Source organism: Leucoraja erinacea, chromosome 11 (assembly GCF_028641065.1).
Source record: "Leucoraja erinacea ecotype New England chromosome 11, Leri_hhj_1, whole genome shotgun sequence".
Classification (NCBI taxonomy): domain Eukaryota; kingdom Metazoa; phylum Chordata; class Chondrichthyes; order Rajiformes; family Rajidae; genus Leucoraja; species Leucoraja erinaceus.
Genome location: NC_073387.1, coordinates 35,317,437 through 35,343,387, shown reverse-complemented (window position 1 = coordinate 35,343,387; position 25,951 = coordinate 35,317,437). Strand labels below are relative to the sequence as shown.

The 25,951-nt window shown below is 42.4% G+C and overlaps 1 long non-coding RNA gene across 1 annotated transcript; it reads left to right on the top strand.

The window, feature by feature from the left end:
• Positions 1–240: 240 nt before the first annotated feature.
• Positions 241–4,452, top strand: LOC129701355 (uncharacterized). The gene is made up of 2 exons (XR_008724189.1): positions 241–756; positions 4,181–4,452. It is a non-coding gene; the product is annotated as an uncharacterized LOC129701355 (long non-coding RNA).
• Positions 4,453–25,951: the final 21,499 nt, after the last annotated feature.

The following is a 25,951-nucleotide window of genomic DNA, read 5'->3' as shown; positions in this document are numbered from 1 at the left end:
ATGAATTTGATGTTGCATGTTGATATTTCAACTTAGTTGCATTGGAAAACTGGACCTTCGTGCATCTTACTAAATGAAGATTGTTAGTAACCAGCATTTTGCCCATTCTTGCAAAAGCCAAAAATAGTCACATCTGAACTATACCAAAAGTAAAAACCTGTAAAATTAAAATCTCAAATTATATATTCTGAACTACTATTCAATTTAAGTTTTCCAAAAATATACTGTCAAAATTATCTGATTTAATGATTCAATTAGAGGCCTCGCTACTGTTTACTTAAGGGGATTGATATCCTGGAGATAAACTTTTATTCAATGGTTCAATAGTGCTTTAATATCAAGGCAGAGTGAAATTATTTTTTTGCATACAGATTAGTAAAATTATTAACATACCAGAGCTGCCAACACTCACGCATTGACTGTGTGACGCAGGCAGCATTCCGCCCAATTCTCACGCTGACCACAACATTTCTCACGCTCTGTCGTGAGAAATTCTGTGATCAACGAGAATTTCAAAACTAATATCGACGGCTTGTGCGCACGTCTGTTGGCAAGCAGCAACACTCTTATTCGCTCTTGACCGAACCGTCACACACCTCCAAACCATGCCCCCATGCAAATTTACATTGAAAGACACGGACCGGGCAGTGAATGAGTGTCACCCAGCGCAGCAAGTAAGGCCATGTCCTGCACCTGGCGGCAGTCAGAGTTTAAAGATTTGCCGGAAGCGGCTGACACGAGTGAGGCCGGCGAGAGGTACATGGGCCGTGGAACCAGGGGGGATGCAGCCCCCCCCCCCCCTCCACTTTTTTGGCTAGATATGTTTCAATCTGTCCGGATTTGGACGAGGCGCTGCTGTGCTCTGAGCAACCTGGTCGTGGGTGTTGGAGAGCCTGGGCGGAGGGAGGGATAGAAGCAGAAGCAGCAGCGGGGGCAGTTGCGGGTGGGGAGCTGGGGCTGGCGAGTGTTTGCTGGGCTGGCGAGTGGCTCGCTGCAGCTCCGGCCATGGAGCAGTCCCAGTGCCGGACCATCGGAGGCGTCAGAAGCGTTGCGCCACGGCTGTGAGAGTCTCTGTGCCGAATTCGCCCTGGTCACCGGCATGAAACAGGCTGTGGCTCGGTGTATCCTGGAGGACAGCCAGTGGCTGCTGGAAGTAGGTACCAAGCACTGGGTAGAAACGGTGGAAGGTAGTGGCCTTCAAATGGGAGTGGTTGGACAAAGCATCCTGCTTGCCTGCTAGATTTTCACTTATTGTAACTGCAGGAAAAATGGTCCCGATGTTGCGGGAGTTCAGAACCAGGGGTCACACAGTTTAAAAATAAGAGTAGGCCAGATAGGACTGAGATGAGGACAAACTTTCTTCACCCAGAGTGTTGTGAATCTGTGGAATTCTCTGCCACAGAAGGCAGTGGAGGCCAATTCACTGGATGTTTTCAAGAGAGAGTTACATTTAGCTCTTGGGGCTAGCAAAATCAAGGGATATGGGGAAAAAACAGGAAAGAGGTATTGATTTTAGATGAACAGCCATGATCATATTGAATGGCAGTGCTGGCTCGAAGGGCCGAATGGCCTATTCCTGCACCTATTTTCTATGTTTCTATGCTTGAGTATATGGCAATAAAACTCGACCACTTGATTTTGAAGCATTCATGTATGGTGGAGGTATAATGCAGTCATAGAGTGATACAGTGTGAAAACAGGCCCTTCGGCCCAACTTGCCCACACCCGCCAACATGTTGCAGCAACACTACCTGCTTTTGGTCCATATCCCTCCAAACCTGTCCTATCCATGTATCAGTCGAACTGTTTCTTAAATGTTGGGATAGTCCCTGCCTCAACTACCTCCTTTGGTAGCTTGTTCCATACACCCACCACCCTTTGTGTGGAAAAAGTTAACCCTTAAAAGGTTACCACTTAAAAATACTTCAAACAAAAAAACATTGAAATCATACTTCTACAATGCACTAAAACATGATTTTAATACATCAAATTTCAAAAAGCAACCCCCCCCCCCCACACCCTCCCCCCACTGCCTCGCCAGGTACCCCCCAGGTCCATTGATCAGTGATCGCATAGCCCCCCCCCCTTTCATAACGCTCTGCGGCCCCTGGTTCAGACGGAGAGCACTGCCAGATGTGAGCGGGGAACTGAGGCCAGTTGTCCGTGATGTCTGGATCCCAATACTCATCGCTTTGTGTTTCAGAGTTGGCTAACATTATTAATTTGCAATTAGCCTGACTTGTAATTAGTTGACAAAACCTTAATTTATTAATCTGGAATATCCAGGGGGATGGGATAAGTAAAATATTACAATGACATGCAAGATGTCAGGCTGTCTGTCACAACATACAGCCCCAATAACCCATTATTTCCTTCAGTTAAATTTTGGAAAGTTAGTACTATTGTCATTTGCCACTCATCTGTTATGTTTGTCTTACCTCATTGACAATGGGAGTGTTCAGCACTGGGAACCTAAGCAGGTAAGCAGCTATGATCAGGCTAGAATAGGGGGGCCAGGTTTAAGGCTGGACCCAGGTTCAGGAATTAGAGAAGATATGCTGAGAGGAAGACAGCAAAATACTGAAAATACTGGGGGTGAAAATGACTTCCTTGTTAGGAAAATTATGGAAATTGTAACAGAATACTTATACAGCTGAGTGAGTATAATTTTATGTAGTCAGGGTCAGGAGTAGTACCAGGTGTGCAGTGAGACCCAGGTTGGTCAACATCTGCCAAGTGCTTGATCTGATTTCCATATGTGAATACACTAAGATCATTCATGTGCTGCACCTGTTGATCAGAGCCCGGCTCTACTGTGGAATGTAATTAGGAATGTAATTAAACCTAACCTTATTCATAGCTTATCCAATTTAAAGCATAAATATTGCATTCAAGTTTGAGTTAAAAGACTCGCTACAGTGTGTACCAGATTGCACAATTTCAAGCTGAAAAATGCTAAAGCTCCCTCGGGCTTGGTCCATCGCAATTTCTCATTCCCAACTCTCATCCAATGTTGGCAGCCCTGCCATACATAACTGCAATCCCAGATTAAGTACAGAATGCATAGACACAGCTCACTGAGTCCATATACAAGAGTCACCATGTTTTGGTTCTATTTTAAAATTCCAGCTGCAGCCATCACAATTGTAATATTCCTTTATCATTAATAAAAATGACAACTTTCATTACAAAATGACTCACAGGATGTGGACAAGGTCAGGGTTTTTTTGTCCATCCCCAGTTGACCATGTGTGGCTTCAATGGGCCTTGGCAGAAACAGAATCAATGGGTGCAAGGGAGACAAAATACTGTTGTGGTTTGAGTCACACCTTGCACAAAGGAAGTTTGTTGTTGGTGTTGGTGGTTATTCGTCCCAGAACCAGGATTGCACTGGATGGTTTGTTCAGGGCAGTTTCCTGGATTCAATCATCTTCAGCTGCTTTATCAATGACATCTTAAGACCAGGGGGCATGTTCAATGTTGACTTTACAATGTTCAGTTCAATTCACATCTCCTCAACAGTCTACATTGCAAAATCGAGACGATCTGCAGTCAAAGGCTGTTGTGGCAAGTAACAATGTTATTATTGAAATACCAGTCAATGACCATCTCCAGCTAAAGACAACAGGCAATGGACAATAGGCAAAAGGTGCAGGAGTAGGCCCATCGAGCCATTCAATGTGATCATGGCTGATCATCCACAATTGGTACCCCGTTCCTGCCTTCTCCCCATATCCCTTAACTGCACTATCTTTGAGCTCTATCTAACTCTCTCTTGAAAGCAGCCAGAGAACTGGTCTACATCGACCTCTGAGGAAGAGAATTCCACAGATTCACAACTCTCTGTGTGAAAAAGTACTTCCTCATCTCCGTTCTAAATTAACCCTTATTCTTAAACTGTGGCCACTGGTTCGGGACTCCCCCAACATCGGAAACATGTTTCCTGCCTCTAGCGTGTCCAAATCCTTAATAATATTGTATGTTTCAATAAGAATTCCTCTCATCCTTCTAAATTCCAGAGTATACAAGCCCAGCTGCTCCATTCTATCAACATATGACAGTCCACCATCCCGGGAATTAACGTTGTGAACCTACGCTACACTCTCTCAATAGCAAGAATGTCCTTCCTTACATTTGGAGACCAAAACTGCACACAATACTCCAGGTGTGGTCTCACTAGGGCCCTGTACAACTGTAGGAGGACCTCTTTGCTCCTATACTCCTTACCTCCTTACTGAGGGCCGCCGTGTGGTGAGCTGCGGAGTGCTGAGACCGCCGACTCCAACATTGCGAACCTACAGTACAGTGAGTGTACTTGTACCCGATGTGCCGAAACTGTTCAAGGGTTTGCTGATCATCTCAATCTCCAGGGCAATCAGGATGGACAATCAAAGCTGCCTTGCAGCAATGCCATCACACTGAAAAACGAGTAAATAAAAATTATCACACACATCAGTTGCAGATGCTTCAAATCGTCTCCTTTTACAGCATGATTCTCCCTCAGGGAAGTGAGCTTCATCTGAGCCTGCTTCAGGCCTCTTCGCAACTCAGTGAACAGTTCCAGGTCCTTTTACAAGATCTACAGAATCTCTGCTACCCAAGAGGACCATTCAAATTGATTGAAATAACCTTCCTTCAATCCCTCGAATCAAACTCTTCAATTGGCATATTCTGAAAGGATTCAAATGACACTCCAGCCATTGGGTTGACAATCCTGTGGACTGTGTGCCTGTGCCACCCAAACAAATTAGATTCTACATCAGAACTGATCATCACTGAGTACTGTTAATACTCCCATCACTGAACTAAAGCAAGATCATAGTCTCTATCCAATGTGATTTAATGCTTATCTCGGGCTGTTCTATGATTCACTTGATTCTAATCCATCCTTTATTTTTCTCTGTCTCACCATGCTGATCGACTGTGCAAATTGTGGATGCATTGGTGATCATTTTCCAATGTTCTATAGATTCAGGATCAGTTCCTGTGGATTGGAGGATAGCTAATGTTATCCGACTTTTCAAGAAAGGAGTGAGAGAGAAAACGGGGAATTATAGACCAGTTAGCCTGACTTCGGTGGTGGGAAAGATGCTGGAGTCAATTATTAAAGTAATAATGGGGCATTTCGATAGCAGTAAAAGGATTAGTCCAGGTCAGCATGGATTTATGAAAGGGAAATCATGTTTGACTCATCTTCTGGAATTTTTTGAGGATGTGACAAGTAAAATGGATGAGGGGGAGCCAGTGGATGAAGTGTATCTAGACTTAAATTCGAGCACATGGTATTGGGGGTAGGGTGTTGAAGCACCTAGAAAATTGGTTGGCAGACAAGAAGCAAAGAGTAGGAGTGAACGGGTTCTTTTCAGAATGGCAGGCAGTGGCGAGTGGGGTGCCGCAGACTCGGTGTTGGGGCCGCAACTGTTTACCATATAGGTTAATGATTTGGAACAGGGAATTAGGAGCAACACTAGCAAGTTTGTGGATGATACAAAGCTGGGTGGCAGTGTGTACTGTGAAGAGGATGATAGGAGGTTGCAGGATGACCTGGACAGGTTGAGTGAGTGGGCAGATGCATGGCAGATGCAGTATAATATAGATAAATGTGAGGTTATCCACTTTGGCGGCAAAAACAAGGGGGCAGATTATTATCTCACTGGGGTTAGGTTAGGTAAGGGGGAGGTACACCAAGACCTGGGTCACTGAAAGGGTCACACCTGGGTCACATCAGTCACTGAAAGTTGGCGTGCAGGTACAGCAGGCAGTGAAGAAAGCTAATGGAATGTTGGCCTTCATAAAGGGAGGGAGGGAGAGAGAGGGGGAAAGAGTGGGGGAGAGAGAGGGGGGAGAGAGGGCAAGAGAGAGGGAGGAGGAGATAGAGGGGAGAGAGAGATTATTGGGGACAGAGGGGAGAGAGAGAGGGGGGGAGAGAGAGGGAGGGAGAGAGAGGGGGGGAGAGAGAGAGGGGGGGGGGAGAGAGGGGGGAGAGAGAGAGAGAGGGGGGGAGAGAGAGGGGGAGAGAGAGAGGGGGAGAGAAACGATGGCACGTTACAACCTGCAGCCGTCCCATTCAGACAGCCGCCGAACCTCACACCGCACCGTTGCACCCTTCTTCACGGCGGACCAATGATGTCTCGGCTCTGACAATTCAAGGGATCTAACCGGTAACAACACTAAGAGCAGCCCCGGGCCACCGCGTTCCCCGACTGCTTAAGCTAGTTAACGTGGAGGGAGAGTGAGGCAGCGTCAGTTACATGGGCTGAGCCTACGTAATTGACATTCGCTCTTCCTCCACTGGGCTCAAAGACACGCCTCTTTGTACGGCAGATGTGATCACTGCCTCCTCTGGTGATTTTTCATTGCAGTTTTATGATGAGACCAGTGAGCACAAATTTAATATATTTACATGTGAAATACGTTGCCTGGACTATGGAAGGCGAGGACATGTAATGAAGGGGTTTACAAATATTACATTGGTGACATACATAGAGATAGTAACAGGCACACGATTATTTCCCGCGCTCCATACGGTTTCTGATGGGTTGCACAATCAAAAGGGAGGCTCAGTTCGTCGCTGCCTCACCTCTCATCTCTCCCTGTATTTGCAGACAAGCTGTGCAAATTTGGCGACTTTTACTATAAAAAATGATTACATTCATGTAGAAATGACATTTATAACAGATCAGTGGAAAAATCTTTATATTTATTTTATTTTATTATTATGTTTCTTTACTCTTCGTAACAGCTATTTTAGTTGGGCTCTGCCACCCCTGCTCGCACGTCCCTGGTATGGGGGGAGTGGTCGGGGGAGTGACGTCACTCGCAGTGCGAGCAAGATGACAGCAGGTTTTTTATCCCCAAAGGTTTTTTGGCGGCGACGGACCGGACCCATGAGCTCTAGTACAGGGTCCGACTTGCTCGTTCTTCATTCGCAGCTATGATCTTTGTTCTTCAATCGAAGACTTTGTATAATGGGGGGAAGGGGGAAGGGGGATGGGGTGGGAGTACGCAGATCCATTGTCACGTCATCAGCGAAAAACAGGCTTTTTGATTTCAAAGTTTTGCCGGTTAGTGAAGATTTTTAATTAAGAACTCAAGAACGCAACAGAAAAATTCAAGTATCTGGGTATTCAAATTACGAGAAGACACAAATCATTATTTAGTGCCAATTTTATGCCACTATTAAATAAACTGAATGATATGATTAAATTTTGGAAAACGCTCCCGCGCTCATTGATAGATAGAATTAACGCTATAAAAATGACTTTCTTACCACAATTAATATATTTGTTTCAAGTGATCCCAATATATATTCCAAAATATATTTTTTTTAAACTAGATTCTACTATCACTCATTTTATATGGGATTACAGAGCAATCAGAATTCAACGAAAGCATTTGTGTTAACCTAAAGAAGTTGGGGGCTTATCATTACCTAACTTTACGTATTACTACTGGGCAATGCATATTAAGAACATAATGTACTGGTTAGATAGTTCCACTATCGGAGTGAATAAGAATGGAGAAAGAGGAATGTTTCCCATATGATATAGGAACGATCTTGTTCTCACCGATAAAATTGAATAGTATAATATATAAGAAGAACCCAATTATTCACAATACAATAAGAATTTGGAAACAAATAAAATTATCCTTGAAATTAAATAATCTATCAGTACTAACCCCACTATTGAACAACCCTGCATTCAAACCATCTCTTATCAACAAAACCTATAAACAATGGGATAGGCTGGGGATTAGGAAAGTAGGAGATATGTATGAATTGGGCAAATTGTTATCATTTCAACAATTAAATTTAAAATTTAAACAAGGATAATTAATATTTCAAATATATACAGATATGTGACTTTATGAAGAAATATACACATAGATTTCAAATTATATTTTTAGACCCTTTAGAAGAAACAATGAATATTAAGGCTGATTCACAAAAACTAATATCATACTTTTATAATAATATATTAAATAGAGAATTACCCTCAACAGAGGCACTAAGAGAAGATTGGGAACATGAACTAATGAGAACAATCCCAAAGGATAGATGGGAAAAGTATCTGATGAACACACATAATTGTTCCATTAATGAAAGACATAATTTAATTCAATTTAAATTATTACATAGACTATATTATTCAAAAACGAGGTTGAATAAATTTTACCCAAACGTCTCTCCCAGATGCGATAAATGTTTGTTTCAAAATGCTAATATAACACATTTATTTGTAGGATGTATAAAGTTGAATACATTTTGGAGCGATATATTTGATATATTTACAAAGCTTTTCAAGTCAAGAATAGAACCTAATACGGAATGGATTATATTTGGAATAATAGTAGAAGATATCAATTTAAATAAGGACCAAAAAGTTTTTTTTAATTATGGGTTAATAATTGGAAAGAAATTGATACTTAAATTTTGGAAAAATACAACCATATCAACTGTTAAAATGTGGATTAGGAATATGATGGACATAGCACGCCTTGAAGAAATGAGACTCCGACTAATAGATAAATATCACCAATTCTTAAGGAGTCGGTCCCCTTTTATCGACTTTACGGAATCATGTGATGCAGCGGTACCGTAAAGATTACTGACTTCAGGTCAGGTCGTGGATAGATTTACATCTCCGAATAAAGATTTGAAAATTTATCTTTTAAGGGTCTTTTTCTCCTATTTCTACTTTCCACTTTTTCTTTTCTTATACACACACTTCACGTTTTTTCTATTTTCTACTATCTATTTTCCTCTTTTTCTCTTCTCCAATTTTTTTTTCCCTTCTTCTTGTCTTTCTTATTTCCTTTTCAAAAACATAAAACTAGAGGTTGTGCATAGAATGTATAATTACATTATGACATAGTTGGCACCTAAAATTAGGTCCCACTGTATTGTTTTGCATTGTACTAACTTTTAATAAAATAAAAATAAAATTTAAAAATAACTCAAGAAATAAAGCACAACATTTTCAGATAAGCCGATTTCAGCCTCCTGGGGGTGAATCTCTACCAGAATTAATATATAAGACACTTTTATAGTTGTAAGGATAAGGATGGAGTCAGAAATGTCCCTTCCACTCATGCACTTACTGTTTTTGAGGGTCAATATGGTCAACAATAGCACAGGTCAGGACGTTGATGAGGTGAGTAAACAAAACCTCAATCTTCAAAGTTTTTTTAGATATAGTGGAAAGTTTAAGGCATGGTTTCATTATTCCATTACTGGTTGGAACATGCAGCACAGAAAGTGGCCTTTCGGCTCAGGCTAGTTTTTATGCTCCATCAACATTCCTCCATTGTCAGAGTCAGGCTAAATGCAAATAGAAGGAACAGCATCTCATAATTTGCTTGGCTCTAACTTCAATTAACCGCTGCATTCCCTCTCTCTCCATCCCTCCTCTACCCAAGTCATACCAGCTTCAAAGTCGTCTTGCTGAGTCTCATTGTTTGTACTCATTCTCACCAAGCAAATAGCTAACAATGGCCTGTTTCCTTTATCGTCATTACTTTTTTGCCCATCTTTAATTTATTTGTTCTGTATTTCTCTACACCATCTATATCTCATTTCTCTTTCCCCTGACTCTCAGTTTGAAGAAGGGTCTCGACCCGAAACGTCACCTATTCCTTTTCTCCAGAGATGCTGTCTGACCCATTGTGTTACTCCAGCTTTTGTGTCTTTCTTCAGTTTAAACCAGAATCTGCAGTTCCTTCCTACACTGAAAAAGCCCTTCCTAGCTGAAGAAAGGTTTTGACCCAAAACGTCACCCATTGATTGCTTTTCTCCAGAGATGCTGCCTGTCCTGGTGAGTTACTCCAGCATTTTGTGTCTGTGTTCCTTCCTACACCTTCTATCGTTCTTTAGTAAACCAAGTCAGCATTACCCACTACTGCTTTTTGTTATCTGCATGTATCTATCTCCTGTTTAATGTATTTACATTATTTGCACAAATTTTCCCTGTGGTATAGAGTTCCATATTCTCACTACCCTCAAGGGAAAGAATTTTCTGCTGAAGTCCCCATTTGGACGTACAGCCGAGACTTTTATTTTGTTGATTTCTAATTTTCCTCTTCTCCACACGCGAAAAAATTATTTCGCTTTTGCCAATGCCTTGTACAATTATTAGGATATCCACCACAATAATCACGATAAATAATCCATGGCACCAACAATGTGTTAATCATTTATCATGAAATTGAGTAAACCAGGCAATTAACAGGCTAAACCATTTTTCAACATTTTGATCAAGATATGGAGAGACTATGACATGATTATACTCCTCTGCCCAAATACAATGACTACTGGAATAATAATTTTCCTATTATTAATCATTTCTTTCCAAATGTTCCTTACTATGTTTATACACAGAGATTCCAAGCCAGGAATAGGGGCACTGATGTCATACTTGGCAATCAGTACAGCTTAGAAAATAAGTTACTGCTTAGTCAAGAAAATGTTTAAATATCTGACAAACTAACATAATTCATCGCTTCAAGAGCTACAGTATTTGAAACACTATGTGTCTTCCGCCAGCAGATAGAGGGGGGGGGGGGGGGCAACACCAAGTTCTACATTAAGAAGTATTTGTTCTTACTTGCAGTGAATGGATTCATTTGGACTTCTCTGGAAGGAAATATAACTGAAGCAGAATTAATCATTCCTTTTACAAGGAAATTGGACAGATGCTCAAAGGAAAAAATATTGCAGAATCCAGAGAAAGAAACGGGCGATTGAACAGAATAGGCAGCTCTGATTAGACAGCCAGTCGGAGCCAGGAAGCAATGGCCTCAGAGACATACATCATGGAACCAGGCCCTTTGACCCATCATGTGCACACTGACCATCGTGCCCCTATTTATATTTTCATTCTATACTCACCCACACACAAGATGCATGTTAGATTAGCCAGTTAACCTATCAACCCACAGGTTTTTGGAAATGTGGGAGGCTGCTTTACTAAAGGCACATGAGGGAATGCTGTTTACTCTGTTTCACAGAGACATGGCACAAAGGTTTTTCAATCGTTCACATCGACCAGATGAAGTCATTGGGGAATGGGAATTGCAGGGGTGTCTGCCTCAAGGCAAACGCTTCGTAGTGCTTCGATATAGCAGTCTTGTCCAACTCCTGCTGTCTGTACCTGGAACATCTTGTGGTGAAGTGCCTCTACCTCCTAAGGGAATTCACCTCCATCATCATGACTGCAGTTTACATCCTGCCCCAGGCAGAGATTTGGCCAGTACAGGAGCTGCTGCACACCATGATCAAGAAACACCAAGTGGCATACCCCCCCACACCTTCCCCAGCATAGACATTGATGCCAACAAGGCTAGTTCAGAGAAATCACATCAAACTAACACCAGCACATTTCCTACAGCACCAGAGAATCAAATGCTCTTGACCACAGCTACTCCACCATCAAAGATGTTTATCACTTCATCCCTTGCACGAACTTTAGAAAATTGGACCACCTGGCTGTGCAACCTTTTCCTGCATGTAGGCCCCAATGCAATCTCTCTGACTCTCCACTCTACACTTGACAACTTCGACAATAGGACAACATCCAAGTCAGGATGTTGTTCATTGTAATTGACTTTATTAGGCAAGCATGAAAACAAAACAAGTATGCGAATCACACGAGGAATTTGATTTGTCAAGAAAGCAACAAAACACGCAACCACATAAATATTTATCACAAACATCCTTCACAGCCACTCCTCCACATTCCTCACTGTGATGGAAGGCAATAAAGTCCTATCTTCTTTCCTCCTTTATCTCCCACAGTCGGGGGAGTTGAACCATTTGCAGTCGGGGTGATTGAAACTCCGCAGCCGGCAATCAAAGCTCCCGCATCGGGGCAGTCCAAGCTCCTGCGGCTTGAAGCTCCCTAAGCCAGTCTCTAACCAGGCACTGCAAGCTCTACTTCTATAGAGGAGATTTGCTATGTCATTATCAGACTTCAGCAGATGTTCAGTGGACAGCATACAGACTGGTTGCCTCATGACTTGGTTCTGTAAATCAAATGCCCATAAACAAAAGAGGCTACAGAAAGCAATAAACATTGCACTCCAGAACCAGGGGGCACAGTTCCAGAACCAGGAGTCACAGTGTAAGAATAAGGGGTAGGCCATTTAGGACTGAAATGAGGAAAAAAATGTCACCCAGAAAGTTGTGAATCTGTGGAATTCTCTGCCACAGAAGGCAGTGGAGGCCAATTCACTGGATATTTTCAAGAGAGAGTTAGATATAGTTCATAGGGCTAACGGAATCAAGGGATATGGGGAGAAAGCACGAACAGGGTACTGATTTAGGATGATCAGCCATGATCATATTGAATGGCACTGCTGACTCAAAGGGCCAAAATGGCCTACTCCTGCACCTATTTTCTATGTTTCTATTGCCATCACAGGTGGACATCACATTGTCCATCCCAGGTACTGAATTCCCCACCATCCAAGGGATCTACAGGAGAAACTGTCACAAGACTGCTAATATCATCAAAGGTCCATACAACTCTGGTCACATTCTCATCTCACTACCACCATATCAGGCGCCTATACAAGGAATTGGAGCCTGATAATCGTGACATGAACGTTCAAGAACAGCTTCTTCCCAGCAACCACCTGGCTTTTGAACTGTGCACAACCAAAAACCACAAAAACCAAAAACCTCAGCAACTCTGGTTTGCTATTCGTTTGATACCATGATAGTATAATCAGACTGTTCCGAGTATCCAAATGTTTCGTATTTTTCATTTAACAGAAAGAGATGTAAGCCATGTGTCACCTGTCTCCATTTCAAAGGGTGTGGAGTTTTGAGATTATGTTTCAATTAATTATGGGGTGTGAACAGCTGGCCATGTTCATATCACAACGTGATTACATTCCTTCATTGACATTTTTAATACGTCACAGAATGGGCTTGTAAAGAGACTCCCATTTAAAACTAAGACGAGGAAGAATTTCTCCTGCAAAGTTCTCTGAGTCATTGGTACTCATTGTCAAAGAGAGCTGTGGCGAGTCAAGCGTGCGGGAAGATTCAGATTCAGATTCAGATTCAACTTTAATTGTCATTGTCAGTGTACAGTACAGAGACAACGAAATGCAGCTAGCATCTCCCTGGAAGAACGACATAGAATATGATTTCAATAAATAAATCTATTTACATGCATACAGTCATTCAGATTCAGATTCAGATTCAGATTCAATTTTAATTGTCATTGTCAGTGTACAGTACAGAGACAACGAAATGCATTTAGCATCTCCCTGGAAGAGCGACATAGCAAACGATTTGAATAAATAATAATAAGTGTCCGGGGGGGGTGGTGATTGGCAGTCACCGAGGTACGTTGTTGAGTAGAGTGACAGCCGCCGGAAAGAAGCTGTTCCTCGACCTGCTGGTTCGGCAACGGAGAGACCTGTAGCGCCTCCCGGATGGTAGGAGGGTAAACAGTCCATGGTTGGGGTGAGAGCAGTCCTTGGCGATGCTGAGCGCCCTCCGCAGACAGCGCTTGCTTTGGACAGACTCAATGGAGGGGAGCGAGGAACCGGTGATGCGTTGGGCAATTTTCACCACCCTCTGCAATGCCTTCCGGTCGGAGACAGAGCAGTTGCCATACCATACTGTGATGCAGTTGGTAAGGATGCTCTCAATGGTGCAGCGGTAGAAGTTCACCAGGATCTGAGGAGACAGATGGACCTTCTTCAGTCTCCTCAGGAAGAAGAGACGCTGATGAGCCTTCTTGATCAGAGTAGAGGTATTGTGGGTCCAAGAGAGGTCATCGGAGATGTTGACTCCCAGGAACCTGAAGCTAGAAACACGTCCTACCTCCGTCCCGTTAATGTGGATGGGGGTGTGCGTGCCGCCTCTGGACTTCCTGAAGTCTACAATGAGCTCCTTGGTCTTCTTGGAGTTAAGGGCCAGGTTGTTGTCAGCACACCAGTTGTCAGCGAAGGAACTGCAGATGCTGGTTTAAAACAAAGATAGACACAAAATTCTGGAGTAACTCAGCGGGCCAGGCAACATCTCTGGAGAGAAGGAATGGGTGACTTTTTGGGTCGAGACCCTTCTCAAGTCTGAAGGAGGGTCATGGATTTGAGTATAGGAGCAGGGATTTGAGTATAAAAGCAGGGAGGTTCTACTGCAGTTGTACAGGGTCTTGGTGAGACCACACCTGGAGTATTGCATACAGTTTTGGTCTCCTAATCTGAGGAAAGATATTCTTGCCATAGAGAGAGTACAGAGAAGGTTCACCAGACTGATTCCTGGGATGGCAGGACTTTCATATGAAGAAAGACTGGATAGATTTGGCTTGTACTCGCTAGGATTTAGAAGATTGAGGGGGGATCTTATAGAAACATAAAATACTTAAGGGGTTGGACAGGCTAGATGCAGGAAGATTGTTCCCGATGTTGGTGAAGTCCAGAACAAGGGGTCACAGTTTAAGGATAAGGGGGAAATCCTTTAGGACCGAGATGAGGAACACATTTTTCACACAGAGAGTGGTGAATCTCTGGAATTCTCTGCCACAGAAGGTAGTTGAGGCCAGTTCATTGGCTATATTTAAGAGGGAGTTAGATGTGGCCCTTGTGGCTAAAGGGATCAGGGGGTATGGAGAGAAGGCAGGTACAGGATACTGAGTTGGATGATCAGCCATGATCATATTGAATAGCAGTGCAGGCTTGAAGGGCCGAATGGCCTACTCCTGCACCTATTTTCTATGTTTCTATGACCCAAAACGTCACCAATTCCTTCTCTCCAGAGATGCTACCTGTCCCACTAAGTTACTCCAGCATTTTGCATCTATCTGTGGCGAGACAATCCTTATGTACATTTAAGGCTGACATAAATAGATTTCTAATCATTGAGCAAATCAATGGTAATGGGGAAAGGGCTGGAATGTGGACAAGAAATTTTAGTCGCCATCCTACATATGAATGACACAGAGTAAGCTCGAAGGATTATTGCCTTGTGTTTCTCTTCTTATGTTCCAATGGACTTAAAACAAACTTCACACTATCAGACAAATTCAGGCATTCAGACAACTACACCATAAATTACATGTAAAACGACGTTTCATTATATGGAAAATGTATCCCAACTTAAACAGGTTTTACATTTTGAAGTTAGTTTTGGATTTGGCCATCTTAAAAGCTCTTGAATCATTTAAAATTCTCTTGCTACTATGATATTTTGCGTGTCCCAGAGAGCCTTGCCTTCTTGCACACTGTGAGTGATCCATCTTGAAAGTCTTGGATTCATAAGTTCATAAATTCTAGGAGCGGAATTAGGCCATTCAGCCCATCAAGTCTACTCCAACATTCAATTATAGCTGATCTATCTTTCCCTCTCAACCCCATTCTACTGCCTTCTCTCCATAACCCCAGATACTCGCACTAATCAAGAATCTATCAATCCCCACCTTAAAAATATCTATTGACTTTGTCTGCTCCATTGACTTGGCCTCCACATCCTTCTGTGGCAATTAATTCCTCAGATTTACCACCCTCTGACTAAAGAAATTCCTCCTTGTCTCCTTTCTAAAGATACGTCCTTTTATTCTGAAGTTACGGCATCTGGTCCAAGACTCTCCCACTAGTGGAAATATCCCCTCCACATTCACTCAATTCAGGCCTTTCACTAATCTAAATCTCAATGAGGTGCCCCCTCATCTTTCTAAACTCTGAACTTTAGCGCAAAGTAAATCTCTCTGTTCATCCAAGGTTTCTGGTAGGAATAGATCCTAATTGGCTTTGTCTGAAGTTGTCACCATACTCCTTCATGTAAGCTGTGATGATCGAGGTATGCTCATACATGTTAGATGAAGTTAGCCACGAGATTCACCCTGACATTTAAAACTTTCTCCAAGTCAATCGATGTGGAGGGTTATGGTCTGAGCGCAGGTATATGGGACTAGGGGAGAATACGTGTTCGGTACGGACTAGAAGGGTCGAGATGGCCTGTTTCCATGCTGTAATTGTTATTATGGTTATATGGTTGTATGTGGAGTTTTAAGATTCTTTAGTTTAGTTTAGTTTAGTTTAGTTTAGCTTAGTTTAGTTTAGAGATACAGAGTGGAAAACTGGCCCTTCGGCCCACTGAGTCTGTGTCGACCAGTGACCCTTGCAGACTAACACTATCCTATGCACACTAAGGACAATTTACATTTATACCAAGCAAATTAATCTACAAACGTGTACGTCTTTGAAGTGTGGGAGGAAACTAAAGGTCTCGAAGAAATCCCACACAGGTCACGGGGAGAACATACAAATTCCATACAGACAAGAACCCATGGTTAGGATCAAACCCATGTCCCGGCCGCCATAAGGCAGCAATTCTACCGCTGCACCAACGTGCCACCCAATTTAAATTAAATGTAGGTTGCTACAGACATTGATTACAATGTGATCATATTTCTTCATTGACACATTTTTAATATATAATTAACCAGAATGCTATCTCTACCACGCCACACGTACTGAGCTCAGCTGTGTGACTCCATGTGGAGCTTCAGGCAAATTATTTGAAGCATGCTTCTCACGTTTGAATTGAATTTAGTAAGCGCACGTCACTGAACAGTGAAATATTCATAGAAATCCAATTTACTTTGCATGTCTGTATCATACTAGATTATTTTCACGTGAGATGCCATAAATAGATTTTAATTGCTCCACATATCTACTGTCGAGTTCCCTGAAGAAATGAGATGACACATGTATTTACAATTTCTGTGCAAAGCGATAGATCAGAGGTTTATCTGAATCCACAGGTGAATCTGGTGGTGATAGAGGCATATAGGATGGAGGACCCACTTGCAAATTAATCTGAGGCAGGATTATTATGATAGAGCGGGTCATTGTGAGAGAGAGATTACAAAGTAAAACTTTTTGAAGGAGCCAAATAGGAATCTAAGAGTTATAATCCACATTTTGTAGTGTGAGATGACAGTTGGCTTGTCGGATGTAATAAGTAGTGAAGTTGTAGAAATTGTTAAATCTCAGACAAAAATGATACCTTAAGACTTTCAAATATATAACCGGGTGTAATGGCGGGGATTTGAACATGTAGTGGAAATGGCGACTATGTAGATTAATAGAGCGGAATATCATTAGCATTAATGTGAAAATGGATCTGGTGTCGCTGGTTATCACTAGGGATGGCTGATGAGAGATCCTCGGAGAGCTTTGAAGGTAATTCAAGTTCAAGTTCAAGTGAGTTTATTGTCATGTGTCCCTGTATAGGACAATGAAATTCTTGCCTTGCTTTAGCACACAGAAAATAGTAGGCATTTACTACAAAACAGATAAATGTGTCCATATACCATGATATAAATATATACACACATGAATAAATAAACTGGTAAAGTGCAAATAACAGAAAGTGGTTATTAATAATCAGAGTTTTGTCCGAGCCAGGTTTAATAGCCTGATGGCTGTGGGGAAGTAGCTATTCCTGAACCTGGTTGTTGCAGTCTTCAGGCTCCTGTACCTTCTACCTGAAGGTAGCAGGGAAATGAGTGTGTGGCCAGGATGGTGTGGGTCTTTGATGATACTGCCAGCCTTTTTGAGGCAGCGACTGCGATAAATCCCCTCGATGGAAGGAAGGTCAGAGCCGATGATGGACTGGGCAGTGTTTACAGCTTTTTGTAGTCTTTTCCTCTCCAGGGCGCTCAAATTGCCGAACCAAGCCACGATGCAACCGGTCAGTATGCTCTCGACTGTGCACCTGTAGAAGTTAGAGAGAGTCTTCCTTGACAATCCGACTCTCCGTAATCTTCTCAGGAAGTAGAGGCACTGATGAGCTTTTTTGATAATTGCGTTAGTGTTCTCGGACCAGGAAAGATCATCCGGGAGGTGTGCACACCCAGGAATCTGGTAATGGTACATTGTTGCAACAGAAACCACCCTGAATGTGACAGAATTGGTAAGAAACAAACCAAGTGAAGGACGTCCTTTCGCTACTGCATTATAGAAGTCAATTTAAAATTGAACACTTTAAAATCTGTAGCGAGGATAATTCATCATCATCGTTGTCAAATAACAAAGCACACAAAACAGTGGAACAGGAAACATCCTGGAAACATTTTAGTTTATATTTAACAAAACTGCATTAATTCTACATAGATTGGTTATTTCCTTCTAACCAATTGCAGTGCTTGTTAGTAGTTGCTCCGCCTAATATGCGATTCATATTACCAAGAGCTTGCTTGCGTAAGTCAGTCTGAGTAGCTGCTAGTTACTGTAATGTCCTGCAGACCGATGCTGTAAGTGGACTTTAATAAATATGTGTTGTAACTTGATGTGTGTCTGCCTTGACTCATTACATGTTGTCAGATGTGGGATTTGAACCCATGCCTCCAATCCTCCCTTCCTCCAATAAGCAACTTGACCCTGAGGTAACCATGTTTGCAGAGCATCCCTGCGCCATCATTGTTGATGACATTCGCGTCTACGGGCGCGACTTGGCAGAACATGATGCTAACCTGAAGAAAATACTGGACCGTGCCAAAGACATTCAGCCCAAATTCGTGCTCCCCTGCCTGTTTCCCAGAGATCTCAACACAGCCATCAAACGCCTGCACTACCCTATGCGAACAGTAGAGGAAGTTGCTGCCCAAATAGGCAATGCATCAGTGTTCTCCATTCTGGATGCCAAAAGCTAATTTTGGCAGATTCCACTGGACCCAGACTCGTCCAATCTTACTACATTCAGCACCCCCTTTGGCCACTACAAATTCCTGAAAATGCCCTTTGGCATTAACTCTGCCAGCGAAGTTTTCTAATGCACGATGGAACAATTGTTTGCAGGGTATCCATGCACCATCATTGTTGATGACATTCTCGTCTACGGGCACGACTTGGCAAAACATGATGCTAATCTGAAGAAAGTACAGGACTGTGCCAAAGACATTCAGCTCAAACCCGTGCTCCCCTGCCTGTTTCCCAGCAGCTTTAGCAGCCACAGGTTTGTTCTCCCTCTGTGGTCAAGCAACAACTACAATCCAAGCGTGATACACAAAAACGTTTTTTCAACAAATCCAGTAAGCCACTTAAACCTCTCACCAGTGGACAGGTGGTTCGTCTCCAGACCAACAAGGGCTATGGCCGTCTGGGTCACATCCACAGCCCTGCCAAAGAACCACGCACTGACATGGTTAACGCAGATGGAGCCATTTACAGATGCAACGGTCAATATCTCCTACCAGTGAATGAACCGCGTCCTGCGACTCCACATCCAGAGATTTGCGTTTTGTATACCCACCCACTGCCGGACTGGCTACTCCACTGTCATAGACTGTATCCCCTGCTGCCTCCCCGTGACTTTCGACACCTAGCTCGCCTACTTCACCACCTCCCATCCCCGGCAAGTCCCCGGTCACATCCCTGGTTGCCTCCCCGGCAACTTCTCCGGTAAAAGGAGGAGATGCGGACTCGTACCACACACATGCTGGGTTAGCAGGCCACCCATTAGAAATGGTGATTTTGTATAACTATCTATATTTCCCCATATGCGTTATTAACGTTCCGGATCCTATATTGTTTAGTCATCATGTTCCTACGTATCTATGCTCTCTTTTGTTTCTACAAGGAAAGATGTAGATTGGTTATTTCCTACTGACCAATTGTAGTGCTTGTTAGTAGTTGCTCAGCCTAATATGCGATTCATATTACCAAGAGCTTGCTTACGTCATAGCAAAAGGATTTGAGTATAGGAGCAGGGAGGTTCTACTGCAGTTGTACAGGGTCTTGGTGAGACCACACATGGAGTATTGCGTACAGTTTTGGTCTCCAAATCTGAGGAAGGACATTATTGCCATAGAGGGAGTGCAGAGAAGGTTCACCAGACTGATTCCTGGGATGTCAGGACTGTCTTATGAAGAAAGACTGGATAGACTTGGTTTATACTCTTTAGAATTTAGGAGATTGAGAGGGGATCTTATAGAAACTTACAAAATTCTTAAGGGGTTGGACAGGCTAGATGCAGGAAGATTGTTCCCGATGTTAGGGAAGTCCAGGACAAGGGGTCACAGCTTAAGGATAAAGGGGGAAATCCTTTAAAACCGAGATGAGAAGAACTTTTTTCACACAGAGAGTGGTGAATCTCTGGAACTCTCTGCCACAGAGGGTAGTTGAGGCCAGTTCATTGGCTATATTTAAGAGGGAGTTAGATGTGGCCCTTGTGGCTAAGGGGATCAGGGGGTATGGAGAGAAGGCAGGTACGGGATACTGAGTTGGATGATCAGCCATGATCATATTGAATGGCAGTGCAGGCTCGAAGGGCCGAATGGCCTACTCCTGCACCTAATTTCTATGTTTTTATGTAAGTCAGTCTCAGTAACTGCTAGTTACTGTAATGTCCTGCAGACCGATGCTGTAAGTGGACTGTAATAAACATGTGTTGTATCTTGATGTGTCCGCCTCGTCTCATTACATTCTGTTTAAAAGATTGTTTTTATGTATCACTTGTCTATTTTCAACATAATTTCAATTATTCATTCCTCACACAGTTGACCAGCAGTTTTCATTATCAATTTTCTTTTAAGGAAAGCACTAACGAGCAAGCAGTCTCCTTAATTAATATCACTGTCGACAACAACCCCATTGAGTAATTCTTAAATCTAGATCATTCCTCTTTGAATAAAAAACACAAATGTTGTAGTAACTCAGCGGGTCGGGCAGCATCTCTGGAAGACATGGATAGTTGGCGTTTCGGGTCGGGGCCCTTCTTCTGACTGGGATGCTGCCTGATCTGCATAGATAGTATAGCTCTTTGTGTTCTTTTTGGTTATAAACTAACATCTGCAGTTCCTTGTGCCTTCATTGCTCTGTGAACTGTTTTAAGAAAATGCATTCCACTTAATCCACCCAAGGGAATAATAGAGGGAAGTTACTCAATGCCACAGAATGCACAGAATGCCAAAAAAAACAATTACATTCCAGTCAAAACTCCTGCTTACCCTTACATGAAGTCTTAACACGAGCGGTCTCATTTTAAAACAATACCTAGACAGGATGTAGAATCATTCTTGTAAGGTACTAAGAATGAACAAGATGACTGAGGTAAGAGGTCAAAGATTTTCCTCGCCCAAAAGATTATTTTACACAATAGTTTGGTCTCTGGCTCCATGATGCTGAGCTATTTGCTGACCTCAGAGTTGAAAATAGTTAAAACAATCTAACATCACACTACACCACTACATATCAGGCAATCTACATGCATTCCTAACTGCAGTAAATATTAACCATCATGACCAAAATATAGGGTTTGATTGAGTGTCTGAACAAAGCAATGATCAATTGGAAAATGTAAAATATTTATTATGTCAATCCTAAACATCTGTGCTAATATGATCTCATCTATGGTTCAGTATGTAGTACTCTTGACTATGAGACAGAAGATTTGAGTTGAACATAGAACACAGAACTGTACAGCATAGGGATGTGTCCATTGGCCCCCAATGTCCGTAACAAATAGGATATTAAAGAGGCTGTCCCACCTAGGCGACCTAATCCGCGAGTTAAGAAGAGTGTCTTCGACCTTCAAGCTCGAGGGCACTCGCCTGAAAAGCCTCGAGCTGGATCGACCGTCCGCGTTGAAGCCGCGAGCTGGATCGACCGCACGCACACACACAAACACACACACATCGCAAAGGCAGGGGCCAGGGAAAGCGGGGGAGCGCTGTCTGAAATTCACACCCACGATGATGAGGAAGGTAAAATGGCAGTCACAGTGTAAGTCCTTTAGAGTGAGCGGAGGGGGCGGAGGGGAGAGAGAAGGGGATGGGAAGAAGGGTTGAAGGGGGGGAGAGAGGGGGGGGAGGAGAGAAGGGGGGGAGAGAAGGGGGGGGGGGGGGGGGGGGGGGGTAAAGGGGGAGAAGGGGGGGGGGCACTTTTAAGAAGTATAATAAAGTTTAGCGGGCATTTTACCTACCGGTCGGTTTTCCCTGGTCCTGAAAACTTCAATGGGCCAATCAAAATGCCTGGTCAGTGAAGGAGATTGCCTACGGCTGCCCTCGACTGCCTGTAACTAAATAGCGACCGCACTCCAATGCACTAAGAGTCAACAAGAACCATGCCGACCAAATTTTACTCACGGAAAATGTTTCGACATGCTGAAAGATTTTCCACAACCTAGCTGAGGCCATGAGTATTCGGGAACTTCCCTCGAGCATGAAGGAGAGTTCCAGCAACCCCCTAGGACCACGTGTCGACCATGCTGCGAGTTTGAAGGTCGAAGACACTCTTCTAAACTCACAGATTAGGTGGCCCGTGGGACAACCCCTTTATTTAAACTAATCTCCTCTGCCTGTATGTGATCCATATCACTCAATTCTCAGTTTATCTTTATACCTCTCTAAATCTTCTTATATTGCCACTATCGTGCGTTGCTCCAGCATCATCACGGCAAGACACTCCATCCATATGCATCCACAACTCTTTGTGTAAAAATAAATGTCTGCACATTTCCTTTATACACTTTTCCCTCTCATCTTATAGCTATGTTCTCTAGCCTTTGGTATTTCTGCCCTCGGAAAAAAGGTTTTGATTGTCTACCCTATCTGTTCCTCTTGTAATGTTATATACCTCCAAGAGAGCTCTCCTCAACCTCTGACACTCCAGAAAAAACAATTCAAATTTGTCGAACCTCTCCTTAAAACTAATAGCACCTAATCCAGGCATCATTCTGCACCTTCTCAAAAGCCTCCACATCTTTTCTGTAATGGGATGACCAGAACAACAGACAACACTCCAAATGCAGCCTTAGAAGTCCTGATTTCATGACTTCCTAACTCATACTCAATACCTCAATCCATAAAAGCAAGCATGCCATACATCTTCTTTGCCATTCTATCTACTTGTGTTGCCACTTACAGGGGGCTAAGGATATGTACCCCAAGATCCTTCTGTACATCAATACTGTTATGGATCTTGCTATTAACTGTATTCCCTTTACTTTCAACCTCCCAAAGTGTTGCACCTCACATCTGCTCAGATTAAACTCCATCTGCCATTTCTCTGCCATTTTTGTAGCTGATCTATATCCTGCTGTATATTTTGATAACCTTACTCACTGTTCGCAACTCGGCTAATTTTAGTATTCTCTGCAAATGTAGTAATCACTTCATCTACATTTAAAACCAAATAACTTATATACTGCATAGTACAAATCCCAGCAATGATCCTTGTAGAACTCTACTGCTCACAGAGCTCCAGCCAGATTAGGTGATATATAAATACAACATGTTGTTCACCTTGCTATTTTAAAGCATGAACGAATTAGTTTAGTTTAGAGATACGGCGCGGAAACAAGCCCTTCGGCCCACCGAGTCCGCACCAACCAGTGATCTCCGCGCACTAACACTATCCTATACACTAGGGACAATTTACAATTTTACCAAGCCAATTAACCGACAAACCTGTACGTCTTTGGAATTGTCCAAGAAATCGTAAGAAACTACATCCAAATAAATGTAATGTTTTAAATGATTGAGTTGTTAATTACTTGTATGCAGATTAACCTCAATGGTTTTAAGCTCCACAATCGCCTATAGGACCCATCTCTGTTATGTGACACACAAAAGCACATTAAAAATCAGGAGCTCACTGTGTGAAGACTGGCAACACACGGCCACTATTCTGGCAAAACATCTAAGCATAATTGCTCAAAACCATTTGGTATTAGGTTGCACAATTTTGATTGCAATTATATCATATTTTCAACGCCAGTGCGTACTAGGTACTAAGCTCTGAATTTGAGTTGTGTCAGTTTTCTAATGCAATTGGTTAGTAGTACCTGTGATACTTGCTATATTCCCTCTATTTTATCACGGGTAAATGAAACGAGCTGGTAGAGGCAGATGCTATAACAGCTTTTGAAAGACCCATGGACATGTACATGAAAAGGATAATTTTAGAGGGATGTGGGCCAAATGCAGGGGAATGGGACTAGTTTAGAGGAGGTAACTTGATAGACATGGACGTTGGACTGAAGGTCCTATTTCTTTGCTGTAAGTCTTGATGATTATTTATTCTAATTTGTGTAGGAAGGAACTGCAGATGCAAGTTCAAGTTCAAGTGAGTTTATTGTCATGTGTCCCTGTATAGGACAATGAAATTCTTGCTTTGCTTCAGCACACAGAACATAGTAGGCATTTACTACAAAACAGATAAGTGTGTCCATATACCATGATATAAATATATACACACATGAATAAATAAACTGATGAAGTGCAAAATAACAGAAAATGGGTTTTTAATAATCAGAGTTTTGTCTGAGCCAGGTTTAATAGCCTGATGGCTGTGGGGAAGTAACAATTCCTGAACCTGGTTGTTGCAGTCTTCAGGCTCCTGTACCTTCTACCTGAAGGTAGCAGGGAGATGAGTGTGTGGCCAGGATGGTGTGGGTCTTTGATGATACTGCCAGCCTTTTTGAGGCAGCGACTATGATAAATCCCCTCGATGGAAGGAAGGTCAGAGCCGATGATGGACCGGGCAGTGTTTACTAATTTTTGTAGTCTTTTCCTCTCCAGGGCGCTTAAATTGCCGAACCAAACCACGATGCAACCGGTCAGCATGCTCTCTACTGTGCACCTGTAGAAGTTAGAGAGAGTCTTCCTTGACAAACCGACTCTCTGTAATCTTCTCAGGAAGTAGAGGCGCTGATGAGCTTTCTTGATAATTGCAATAGTGATGAGCTGGTTTAAACTGAAGATAGACACAAAAAGCTGGAGTAACTCCGTCTGAAGAAGGGTCTCGACCCAAAACGTGACCCATTCCTTCTCTCCAGAGATGCTGCCTGCATTATTCTAATTTGGTGATGCAAGTTGAGTACAAGTATATAAAGTTCAACAGCAATTCACACCGTACTTAAAGAACGTGCACTAGCAGAAGATAGGTTATCCACAAAGAATATTTTATTTTAAGTTAAATAAATACAAAAGGACTCTCTGAACTCGTCCCTTTAAACTTCACATTTGGTATCAAATGTCACAACCGATAAATAGGTGCTACCTACCATAAAACAAGTACATGCGTCATAAAAAATCATAAGACTCTTATCTTCCTTCAAGACAAAAAGGTACGAGTTGTAGCATGCATGTGATGAATACCTTGCCATTTCCACATGTTAATGCTGCACAATACAATCTCAATAATGCTTCCAGCAAACACTAATGTACTTATTTTGGAAGTACATTATGCCGAGTACACTATAAATTAGAAGATTAAATTAAAATGATCTTAACGGACAGTGGTTTGTACTTGCATCGTTATCACACATCTAATGTGCCATTTTCTTTTAATTAAATTCTAACATGCAGGCATTGTCGGCAAAACATTTATTGCCTATGATTACTTACTTTGAGAAAATTGTGATGAATCTATAATTTGAAACATTACATGTCTTATTCGCATAACTAAATGGTTTTCTAATACCAAATAAATACACTTCCAAAAGAAAATCAATAAAAGCTTCTTTGGATTGCTTTTAGTGAGATGGAACCCAATGTTAATACTGTTTTGAACCAAATAATATCCTTTAAAATCATAGCTTATTTACAGTCAAACTGATATGGGAAATTAGAAAATAAAATGCTATTAATGTATTAAAAAGTTAGTGCATTGGAACACACCTGGTATGGACAGGTAAACATTGGGAAGCTGTTCCCATCAACAGACAATCCATGCACCAGGGTACTGAGAGAGGTTAAGGTGTGTAAGCCAGTCATTTAAGGTAGTAGGAAAATAATTAATCTGTGATGGGGAGTTGGTGGGGTGGGGGGGGTGAGATCGGCCGAGGGTTGGACAAAGGCCAGCGATGAAAAGACAAGAAATGTTCAGATAAGGAGAGCAGAGGCATGAAATCTGAAGCCAAAAGGAAGGAACATAGGGATGGCAGGGAGGGAGGGAAAAAGGAGAAATGGTGCACATCCAGGTGGGGCAC